This window comes from Capricornis sumatraensis, chromosome 6 (assembly GCF_032405125.1).
Source record: "Capricornis sumatraensis isolate serow.1 chromosome 6, serow.2, whole genome shotgun sequence".
In the NCBI taxonomy this organism is placed as follows: domain Eukaryota; kingdom Metazoa; phylum Chordata; class Mammalia; order Artiodactyla; family Bovidae; genus Capricornis; species Capricornis sumatraensis.
The window spans coordinates 104,245,602-104,255,642 of NC_091074.1; the positions used below are offsets into that span (position 1 = coordinate 104,245,602).

At 39.2% G+C, this 10,041-nt stretch overlaps 1 non-coding gene across 1 annotated transcript; it reads left to right on the forward strand.

Annotated features, from left to right (window-relative positions):
* Positions 1 to 6,715: 6,715 nt before the first annotated feature.
* Positions 6,716 to 6,787, forward strand: TRNAC-ACA (transfer RNA cysteine (anticodon ACA)). The gene has a single exon. It is a non-coding gene; the product is annotated as a tRNA-Cys (tRNA).
* The last annotated feature ends 3,254 nt before the right edge of the window (positions 6,788 to 10,041 follow it).

Sequence of the window (10,041 nt, forward strand, 5' to 3'; positions counted from 1 at the left end):
TGTCATCTGAGTTAAATTCACCCATTCCAGTCCATTTTAGTTCACTGATTCCTAAAATGTTAATGTTCGTTCTTGCCATCTCCTGTTTGATCACTGCTAATTTACCTTGATTCATGGACCGAACATTCCAGGTTCCTATGCAATATTGTTCTTTACAGCATCGGACTTTACTTCCATCACCAGTCACATCCACAACTGGGCATTGTTTTTGCTTTGGCTCCATCTCTTCATTCTTTCTGGTGTTAATTCTCCACTCTTCTCCAGTAGTGTATTGGGCACCTACCAACCTGGGGAGTTCATCTTTCAGTGTCTTATCTTTTTGCCTTTCATACTGTTCACGGGGTTCATGGGGATCACCTAGTGCATTGCATTATTCCTAACATTATTTTTCCTGATATTTGATTTACAGTGACATTTACATTCCTTTTAAGTCCCAGGATTGTAGTATCTTTTATGGTTTTTATTTTTAAATTATAAGTTAAATAATTCCCCTGGTTGGTAAAATAATTCCTCTCCCTTCACTGCTACTTTGCTCATAAATCTTTTTCCATTTTTAAAATTAATGATAAAAGAATATCAGCTGCTATTTCCTAAAAGCCTTTTATGAATGAGTCCTCATTTACTCTTGCAGAGTAGATGTTCTTCCCATTTCACAGATGAGAAAATAGAAGCTAAAGGAAGATTGGTAATTTGCCCAAAGTCACACAATTATTTTTAATTCTGTATTTTACCAGAGTCAGAATTCAAGCCCAATCTCTAGAAAGAATGTGTTAAATAAGTAAATTGAAAACTAAGGAAATAAATGAGTCAGTGTGTTTGTATATCTGTCTGCCTATCTGTCTACTATCTATCCAATTCAACTCATATAAAAAATAAAGTTATATGGGGAGTTCCCTGGTGGTATAGTAATTAGGATTTCAGACTTTCACTGCCATGGCCCAAGTTCACTCCCTGGTCAGGGAATTGAGATCCCACACACCGTGTGGTGTGGCAAAAAGAAAAATAAAAGAAAGAAAAAGGTTATATGAAACTAACAGCAATGGTTGTGATTTATAGTCCATTTAACCCCATGGACTGTAGCCCGCCAGGCTGCTCTGTCCATGAGCTCTCCCAAGCAGAAATACTGGAATGGGTTGCCATTTCCTTCTCCAATATGAATCTAATATAACATTGTAAATCAACTGTAGTTCAATAAAAATATAATAAATAAATAAAATGTTACAGTAAGTAAAATACACATTAATTAATTTCTCTATAATATGATATATGTTTAACATGAAAAATACTTCTCCTTACTGTGATATTTGAGACTTTTCCCTGTGGTATTAAAATTATTTGAAAGCTGTACTAATAGATTAACAATACTCTTCCACTTGAATCTAAATATTATATTTTATTTGGTCTTTCTTCTGTAATTGAGTTTAGCTATTGCCTCTCAAAATTAGAGGATTCACACCCACACTCTCACCTATCATTGCTCTCGAGTCACTTCTGGCTGCCCTCCCCGCATTCTCTCTGCTCCGGTCAGCAAACCCCCTGGGCCCCTGCTGTCCTTTGTATGAGCAGGTGGACCTCAGGGCCTTTGCACTGGGCCACCAGGCCTCCTGTGCTCATGTGCTTCAGGTCTCACTACAGAAGTTACCCTATCTGTGATGCCTTCCTTGAACCACTTACGGAAACAGGCAAACTAACTCTACCACCATATTCCCTGTCTCAGTTAATATCCCTTATTTTTCTGTATAGCACTTATTATCCTTTGACATAAAATTATTTCTTTGCCCTCTGTCAAAAAGGTCTCTGCAGTTTTAATTATAAGACTATTATGTATTTAAATTAATTTGGAAAAAAATAATTATTCCCATGCAGAACTTTGATATTATCTCAATTTTGTTTGAATCTTCTTTTGTGTCCTTAATTACAGTTCTTATAGTGTGGGGCTAAATTTCTTAACAAAGGTTTTGATAGTTTTCTTTATTTTCATGAGATATAATTTACATATCATAAAGTTTACCATTTCAGTGTATGATTCATTGTTTTGAGTATTGTCACAAAACTGTGCAACCATGACTGTGGTCTAACTCCAAAACTCTTTAATCTTCCCCAAAAGAAACCCCCTACCTTTCAGCAGTCTGTGCCTCTTCCCTCCACTCAGCACCTGACAGTCACCAATCTACTTTTTTTCCTCTATGGATTTGCCTATTCTTGGTATTTCATGTAAATGGAATCACACAATAGGTAGACTCTTTTGTCTGGCTTTTTTCAGTTAGCATAATATTTTCAAGGTTTAACCAAGTTGTACTGTGTACCAGTGCTTCAGTCCTTTTTATGACTGAATAACATTCATTTGTGTGAGATGCTACATCTTGTTTATCCATCGTAAGCTGATGAGTATTTAGGTTGTTCACACTTTTTAACTATTATGAATAATACTGCTATGAACATTTGTGTACGAGTTTTTGTGTGGAAATATGTTTTCATTTATCTTAGGTGTATACCTAGGAATGGAATTGTTAGGTCATGTGGTTTAACTGTGTTTAACTTTTGGATGAACTGCCAAACCATGTTACACAGCAGCTGTACCATTTTACATTTCCATTTATGTATGAAGGTTCCAGTTTTTCCATATCTTTGACAATATGTGCTATTTTCCATATTTTTTATTGTAGCCATTTTCATGGATGTGAAGTATTATCTCATTTTAGTTTTGTTTGGCATTTTCCTAATAGCTAATGATTTTAAGCACCTTTCCATATGTTTTTTTAGCCATTTGTACATCTTCTTAAGATGAATGTTTATTCAGGTCATTTGCCCATCTTTTAATTGGGTAATTTGTCTTTTTGTTGTTGAGCATAAGAGTTCTTTACATAGTATGGATACCAGATCCTTAACAGATATCTGATTTGCAAATATTTTCTCCCTCTCTGTGGGTTTTTTTTCTCTTTCATATAGTCTCCTTGAAAGCATAAAAGTTTTTAATTTTGATCAAGTCCAATTATCTGGTTTTTTCTTTGGTAGCTTGTTCTTTTCTTGCCATATATAAGAAACCACTGCTGCTGCTGCTAAGTCACTTCAGTCATGTCCAACTCCGTGCGACCCCATAGATGGCAGCCCACCAGGCTCCCCCATCCCTGGGATTCTCCAGGCAAGAATACTGGAGTGGGTTGCCATTTCCTTCTCCAATGCATGAAAGTGAAAAGTGAAAGTGAAGTCACTCAGTCATGTCCGACTCTTCGTGACCCCATGGATTGCAGCCTATCGGGCTTCTCTGTCCATGGGATTTCCCAGGCAAGAGTACTGGAGTGGGTTGCCATTGCCTTCTCCTAGGTTGTAAAGATTTAGTCTTTCATTTTCGTCTGAGAAGTTCATAATTTTAGCTATTTAAACCTTTCAGCTATTTTTAGTTAATTTTGTACATGGTGTAGAGTATGTGTTCAACTTTCTTCTTTTGCATTTGGATGTCTGGTTGTCCAGTCACCTTTTGTTGAAAGATGATTCTGTCTCTATGAAATGGTCTTGGCAATCTTGTCAAGGTCAAAATCAGTTGACTATGGATGTGTGGATTTACTACTGAACTCATAGTTCTATTCCACTGGTGTTTATGTCTTGGCAGACATCCATTTTGATAAATACTTGTGTGAACTGTGTACATTTTGGTCTCTAACAAGTACCTGGAGTGTAGCTGAACTGGCCCAGGCTTCTTACCTGTCACCTGGCTTGGGTAAGAGACTGAATCTCCTCTGAGACATGAGGATCTTAAAAGGAACACATACCTGGCAAGAAGGTGTAGAACTCTAATTCCACGAGTCTACTTAGAGGCAAATTGACAAATTAGGTCCAAATTCTATCCGTTATAGTGTGGTCAAAAGAATTTGAAGCCTTGTCAATTTTAGACAAATATAACTCCATACACTCAGCCCAGCATCTGGTAAGTATCTGTTGAGACTCTCCTCTGTACCATGCACAATAAAGCAGCTTTTAATATGAGGACTTTAATTTCTCCAATATAAACTATTTGTAAAGTTACCAAAAACAGAAAGTTAACTATAGGAAATTATCTTTTTTGGTCAAAAATCACTAAATGGTAGCTCTAGTTCATGAACAGTTGATTATAGCTCTTTTCTTTGTCAATAATTATCTAGGAGGCCAACTACAGTATCTGTTTAGGCCACTCCTTGTTAAAGGTAATAAAATCTTATCATTTGTATATAATAAAATGTTTGTCCTTCTGTTCCATTCTGTTGAAGATTGGGGGAGGGGGCAGGATCTGCAGGATTGCATAAAACTTATATCACATTATTAACAAGTGATGTAGAAAGAAAGGGGCAACGACAATGATTCCCTGGGCCTGGAAACTTCATCTGTCTTTAGATAAAAGCTCTGTTGCACTACGGTCTGCTAGAACAACCAAAGACTGAGCCCTCACACCCTCTTTACTGATGCCAGAGATCCTATAGTAGCATAGTCCAGTTTGTGTCTGGTAATGTATAATCCTGATGACAGCCAGAACAAGAATCATCACTCTGAACCCTGGAACAAAGATGGTTTTCTGCTCAGCATAAGTTCTGTTACAGTGCATTAAAGCGAACTCACAAAGATGGACCAGACTTTTAAATGAAATAATTCATTTTTAAGTTGTTTAAAATTGAGCCTTCCATTGGACATTATAAAAATAAAAAAATTCTGTTTGTCAAAAGACAGCATTTAAAGAAAGGAAAGGTAAACCACAGACTGGAAAAATGGTATTTGCAAAATACATTTGAAAAAGGACTCACCTAAAATGTATAAAGAGCTTCTGCATATCAATGAGATAAAGAAAGATAAGCCAAATGGGTAAAAGACATGGATAGACATGTCACAAAAGAGGATAGTCAAATGCCCAATGAGCATATAAAATGATCCTTGGCATCTTTAGTTAACAAGGACATGCAAATTAAAGCCACAATGAGACAATACTACCCACCACCCGAATGGCTAAAATTTAAGATGTTGACTAGGTTGTGGAGCAACTGAACTCTCATACACTGCTCGTAGGAAATGAAATAAAATAAGCACACTGGAAACTTTAGCTGTATTATTAAAGTTAAAAATAAATAAATGTCCTAAGATCCAGCAAGTCCATTCCTGGTTATGTACCCAACAAAAATGCATGCACATATGTATTTGTATTAAAAGAGAAGTTCAATAATGTTCATGGAAGAATTATTTGTAAGGGCCTCAAATTGGAAAACACCTCAACTGTCCACAGCAGTTGAATGGTTAAATAAACTGTGGTATATTCACTCAGTGACATACCATGCAGAAACAAAAAAGAATGAACGATAGCTAACTTGAGAAAACACACATAAATCTCAGAGATATAATGTTGAGCAGAAAGTTAGATACAAAACAATACATGCAGTGTAATTTAATGGTTAAGTCAAGATTAAAAACAGGCAAAACTAATCTATGGTAAAAGAGAGCAGAGTAGTGGTTACTTTAGGGAGTGTTTTGACTGGGAGGGATCAAGAGGGAGTCTTCCTGGGTGCTGGAAATAGTTTATATGTCAATCACTTGTAAAAATTCATTAGCCAGGTATTCTTAAGATATGTACATTTTATTGTATTTGTTATTTAAATTTTTTAAGGTATGAAGTGAAGTGAAGTCACTCAGTCGTGTCCGACTCTTTGTGACCCTGTGGGCTCTAGCCTACCAGGCTCCTCCGTCCATGGGATTCTCCAGGCAAGAATACTGGAGCGGGTTGCCATTTCCTTCTCCAGGGGGTCTTCCCGATCCAGGGATCGAACCCAGGTCTCCCACATTGCGGGCAGATGCTTTAACCTCTGAGCTGCCAGGGAAGCCCATTTTTTAAGGTATACTAAAAGAGATTGAGTTTTTCAGATACCATCCTCTATTCTGGTAAGTCAGGAATTCTGATGTCCCTTCTCATCCCCAGGAGACAATTAAGGGGGAGTCTCTGAAGAGGGTAAAACAGGACACAGGGGGGCATCAGAAGCAGAGGGATCATAGCAAAGACATGAGGTTAAGTGGAAGTCTGCCCACTGAGAGCAGAGGATCTGAAGCCTCCTTCTCCCTCTGAGCTCCCAGAAATCTAGCAGCCGTGCCTTCAGACCCTAAGCAGGAGACTGGAAGATTATTCTCTGGGAAATCTGAGCAGGCCAAGGGGAAACACCTAAAGATATTAACACCAGGAGTTCTCCAACAAAATGGCCCAGCCGAATCATCCTGTAGTGAAGTTCTTCAAAACCAAAACCTACCCTCAAATAAAAAGCTTTCCATTAGTTTTTAGCACCCTATTCTTTTTTTTTTAATTGATGTATAGCTGATTTATGGGTTTCCCTGATGGCTCAGCAGTAAAAAATCTACCTGCAAAGCAAGAGGCCCAGGTTTGATCCCTGGATGGGGAAGATCCCCCGGAGGAGGGCATGGCAACCCACTCCAGTAGTCCTGCCTAGAGAATCCCATGGACAGAGGAACCTGGCAGGCTGCAGTCCATAGGGTCCCACAGAGTCAGATACAACTGAAGCAACTAAGAAGCAGCAGCATAGCTGATTTACAATGTTGTGTTAGTTCCCGGTGCACAGCAAAGTGATTCAGTTGTACGTATATACTACATGTACATAAGTATGTGTGTGTGTATATATACATTCTTTTTCAGATTCTTTTCCATGATAGGTTATTATAAGGTATTGAAATGTTTAAGGCAGTCCTTTGGACTTCCCTGGTGGCTCAGACGGTAAAGCGTCTGTCTACAATGCAGGAGACCCAGGTTCAAGCCCTGGGTTGGGAAGATCCCCTGGAGAAGGAAACGGCAACCCACTCCAGTATTCTTGCCTGGAAAATCCCATGGACAGAGGAGCCTGGTAGGCTACAGTCTACGAGGTCACAAAGAGTTGGACACGACTGAGCGACTTCACTTCACTTCACTTCATAAGGTATTGAACATGCTGAGTGCTCCATTCCTTTTAAAGGAATTTAAATGTTTGGTTGTCTTTATTCCTAATGACAAGGGAACATGATGGAATTTAGACCCACTGTCCGCCCACCTATCCATCCATCCAGGCAGCCACCATCCACCTGTCCATGATCCATCCATCCCTCTTATTTGTTCTTACTGAGCTCCTGATGAGTACCAGGAATGGCCAGGTCTGGGAATATAGGGGTGAACAAGGCAGATATATCCCTATGCTGATGAACCTCATGTGCCCCATTCTTAAGAATTACTAGACCCCTAAGGCAAGACTCTACCATGAAAGACCAAAACAAAGAGAAAACAACAACAAAATAACTTGGAGGAAACAGACTGCAAAGTGTAAGAACACTTTTTTAAAAATTACTAAATTCAGATAGATAATAGAGAAGATTGTTTTCATCAGAAAGGTGTGTTATTTAAGAGAGGAAGGGACTTCCCTGGCGGTCCAGTGGCTAAGGCTCTGTGCTCCCAATGCAGGGGACCCAGGTTCAGTCCCTGATCAGGGAACTAGATCCCACATGCTGCAATGAAGATTGAAGATCCTGTGTGCTGCAACTGAGACCCAGTGCAGTCAAGTAAAGAAATACATAAATAAATATTAAAAAGAGGAAGAGTCAGAGAACAGAGGTTGAGGAGGGGAGGAAGTGAAAGAAAAGGAAGGGGAGAAATGTCATACTCAGGAAAAGGATCAAGAAACAGAACAACACTGGCTTTTCCAACAGAGCACTGAAAGCTAAAAGAAAATGAAAAGACAGTTTCAAAATTCAGACGGAAAATGATCATAGAACTCTATGATCTATTCAAACTATGAAATAAATATGAGGGTAGAAGAAAGATATTTCAGATATCCAAGGGATTTACATGCGATCATACCAATCATCATCAAAGAAAATTGGCCACTCAATGTTTTCTACATAAAAAACAGAAAATAATCATGATAAACTATTTTTATTTCATGGAGGTACAGTGAGAAAAAATTAACAATCAAAAGAAGGCATGATGAAATCTGAACATGATAATAAGTGAGAAAAAGAATTTGAACCATTTGGATTTACTTTTTATTCAACAAATATGTACTGAGAACTACTTTTTGCCAGCATTGTTTTAAATGATGAAAGTGCCTGTCCATCTGTGCTCAGTGGAGAATGACTCTTTGCCATCCTAGGGACCATAGCCCACCAGGCTCCTCTTTCATGGGATTTTCTTGGCAAGAATACTGGACTGTGTGATGCCATTTCCTCCTCCAGGGGATCTTCCTGACCCAGGGATCAAACCTGCATCTCCTGCTTGGGAGATGGATTCTTTACCACTGAGTCACCTGGAAAGCCCAGCATTTCTATAAATGATGAGGATACAGTGGTGAAGAAAACAGAAGTCTTTGCCCTCATAGAGCGCTTTAGGGACATGTTTAAATAATAATTACACATCTAATTAATGAAATGTTATGCAACCATTGAAAAATACATGAATACCAGAAACACAGGAAGGGTGAAAAGACCACAAGCTGTGGAGAAAGACAAAAAGGGAAGTCATAAGCCTGAACATGGATATGGTAGGATAGCAAAATTATGAATGTTTTTCTTTTTCAAAATTCCCTTTAATTTTATATTGGGTTTTCTAACAGACAGGGGAACATCAAAACCCAGGATGCTAAAGGATACTGTATTTAAATTCAGGTGCCATCTAATAAATTCTCCCAAGAAGCTGTGTGATGCCTCTTCCTCAAGAAAGAGAGGTGAAATTACCTATTCCTGATGGGAAAAACATGGCCACTTGCTTAGATGTTATCATAAACTTTTTATTTCTACTTCAGCTATGCAGAGAAAGATGAGGGTGTTGGAAAGAATGCAGATCCAATGGCAAATGGGAGGCTCGAAAGAGCAATTAAACCTTGCCTGTTAATTAGTTCCATGGGCTAATGAGCTCTAGGAGCGGAGTGAGCAGACTCCCTTTAACTGAACCAGAAAAAACTCACTCGCAGCTTAGGACAGTTGGCACCATAGTTTTCCATACAGGACGCTAGTGTTCCTGGCCCATGAGAGAATAACACAGTGGTGATGTTTCCGAAGTACTTTCCACAGGTGGTAGTGAAAGCTCAATTTACTACTACATGCTTGTGTCAAATGAGATTTCAGGAATCTCCATGTGAGTTACTGTGTAAAGAATTCCTTTATACTATAGAGGACCAGCTGATTAGATGTGGTTGGACACTAAATCTGAGAAGAACATTCTGGGTTCCCAAGGTATCTAACACAAAGAGAAAACTCAGGAAACCTCAAAATGGATATTCTAACCACACCTTGGGATAAGTTAGATGTTCTGAGTTTTTTCATGTTCAAGGGTTCAGTTCAGTTCAGTTCAGTCGCTCAGTCGTGTCCGACTCTTTGTGACCCCATGAATCGCAGCACGCCAGGCCTCCCTGTCCATCACCATCTCCCGGAGTTCACTCAAACTCACGTCCATCGAGGCCGTGATGCCATCCAGCCATCCCATCCTCGGTCGTCCCCTTCTCCTCCTGCCCCCAATCCCTCCCAGCATCAGAGTCTTTTCCAATGAGTCAACTCTTCACATGAGGTGGCCAAAGTACTGGAGTTTCAGCTTTAGCATCATTCCTTCCAAAGAAATCCCAGGGCTGATCTCCTTCAGAATGGACTGGTTGGATCTCCTTGCAGTCCAAGGGACTCCCAAGAGTCTTCTCCAACACCACAGTTCAAAAGCATCAATTCTTTGGTGCTCAGCTTTCTTCAGAGTCCAACTCTCACATCCACACATGACCACTTGAAAAACCATAGCCTTGACTAGACGGACCTTAGTCGGCAAAGTAACGTCTCTGCATTTGAATATACTATCTAGGTTGGTCTTAACTTTCCTTCCAAGCAGTAAGTGTCTTTTAATTTCATGGTTGCAGTCACCATCTGCAGTGATTTTGGAGCCCCAAAAAATAAAGTCTGACACTGTTTCCACTGTTTCCCCATCTATTTCCCATGAAGTGATGGGACCGGATGCCATGATCTTCGTTTTCTGAATGTTGAGCTTTAAGCCAACTTTTTCACTCTCCTCTTTCACCTTCA